This window comes from Cyprinodon variegatus, unplaced genomic scaffold, assembly GCF_000732505.1.
Source record: "Cyprinodon variegatus isolate N-32 unplaced genomic scaffold, C_variegatus-1.0 Scaffold937, whole genome shotgun sequence".
Classification (NCBI taxonomy): Eukaryota; Metazoa; Chordata; class Actinopteri; order Cyprinodontiformes; family Cyprinodontidae; genus Cyprinodon; species Cyprinodon variegatus.
In genome coordinates this window covers 232,099-234,479 of record NW_015151390.1, presented here as the reverse complement: position 1 = coordinate 234,479, position 2,381 = coordinate 232,099, and positions in this window count along the sequence as shown.

Genomic DNA, 2,381 nt, shown 5'->3' with positions numbered 1-2,381 from the left:
AATTTACAAAGAAAAGATAAAGATAAACAGTTTTTTGACAGCTCTGGATTAACCAAACTTCATCTATCTAAACTCCACCACCAGTTTCAGGCCCGGGGGGAATATCCTTATTCTCATACATCAGTTTATCTGCATTAAAGTATAAATCAGCGTTTATGTTTCCTGCCGAGGCCTGAGCGCCAAAGTTCAAACTATCGCATCAATAAACTCTTCTAATTGCATCTTTCTCTCTCTGTGAGTTTTTCAGATTGAAATAAAACATGATGCATTTTATTGATATGCCACATAATGTCCTCCTTTATGGCATTTCTTTGGAGGGTCGCACAGCCCTCCATGTGCTTATCAGAGGTAACATAATTACCATCAGGTACCGAGATGAGGTCATACAGCCACGTGGAGGCCATAAAATACTGAGCGTCGTGTGACCTATTGTAAGGACATTACATCAAAGTTTGATATGCCTGTAGTGTGTTTTTCCACTCATGTGTGACTCCAAATTCAGGCCTCTGTTGGTTAAGAAATTGGATTTCCATTGATTTTTATGCGATTTTGTTGTCAGCACATTCCGATTTGTACAAAACATTTAATGAGAATATTTCCTCCATTTAGATCTAGAGTGTTCCCTATGTTTTCTTTTTAGCATAATATTTCTTCCTTTTTTAATGTTTAAAAGATAAAATAAACTAAATCTGACAGTTTAGTGATTTGATCTGAAAAAGTACATTAACATATTCAGAAGCTTATCCCCATTTTCTCCTGCTTATGCAGGGCCGGGTTGCAGAGGCAGCAGTCTAAGCTGCCACCGTGGATAAGCGGAAGGAAATGGATGGGTGGATGGAATCAATTATCCCCAAAGATAAAAAATATCCTGATTAACTATCAGGGTCATCTTCATTACCTAAAGCAGTTACATTATTGCTCACAATAACATTATTTGCAGGTTCAGCTCCATAAATATGATTAAAAGGAAGTTAGATCCTTTCACCCTTGTTCCACAAACAATGGATCACTAAATGAAACAATTAATGTGGTTTTGTGGATTTATTAAAGAGAAAACACCACTCAGTAAAACAGAGAAACATCGATATTTGTTTTTGCAAATTTATTCTGTCATAAAGGATTTGAAGGCACTTGGTTTTAGAAAGGAAAAAAGCCCTGAATGAGGGTATGCAAACACATTTATAAATAACTTGAGGAACAAAAAAAGAGAGATGCCTTCCAGAAATCCAGAGCTCCGCCTCATTCTGGTTCGGGTTATTTATCCTAACAATCTGTCTTAGCCGACATTGGTGCAGATCTAGATTATAAATCTTCTGACTTCAACTCTTTAGACATATATAGTAGGAAAAAAAAGACTGATAAAAGGACAGAATGTAGCTCTTCTTATGACAAACTATAGATAACGCAAAACATCTTCAGAAAAAACAGGTATATTTAACATGTATTAAACATCTTCAGTGCAACAGCAAAACATTTAATAAAGAAATTTAAAAGAGTTTAGTTCCTAAATCAAATTATAAATTAAAGTTTACTTAAAGTCAAGTAGTTTTATTGGAATTGAAGACTCACATTAAATCTTATTAACCAATAAGTAATCATGGTTTCAGACTTCAAATGGTTTATTTAATGAAACAAAACGTGAATCTAAACAGCAGATCTCCGACTGGTCAGATCATCCTTAAACTGGGCGAGGATCTCCCCTGGATCAAACCTTTCATTCTCTCAGTGTGAATCCAGTAGTGAATATCTCAATGAAAGCAATCATCCTGGATGAACTCAGCTTTGGTCTCTAGGGGCAGAACGGCTCAACAACGTTGGCTGAAACCTTTTGGACAGAATGGTAAACAAAAATATATCTGAAAACGTTTAAAACCCCCAAAACTAATTTTAAACAACTTAGTGAACCACTGAATGCCAGTTTTGCATTTTTCCAGTCCTAAATTTAAACAAAAACAAAGACACCCTTCTATCCTGATGTCTCCATGCACTAACTAATAGAGTGCAGCACATCATGACAGGGTGAATAAATTACATTTTTCTTTAAACCGTTATTGTTTCGTAAAAGATCAGACTATCTAACTAAAGTGGAGAAAGGCTTCATTCAGTAAGCCTGTTTAAATGCTATTATGACTGATCATTGATTAGTAATGGGCCAAAGCTCAATGACCACTAAAGAAGCAGAACCTTAGAGAATTTCCATAAACATGAACAAAATTTCACAATAGCTTCATAGACATAAAAATCCCTCCTATAATGTTTTAAATTTAACTACTTTATCACAACACAATAAGAAAGATGAAGAACACAGCAGATCTCTGAACAGTTTGGAACAACAATGATCTCTCTGCAGTAATGATGGAGAAAAAAGGAACTGGAACCCA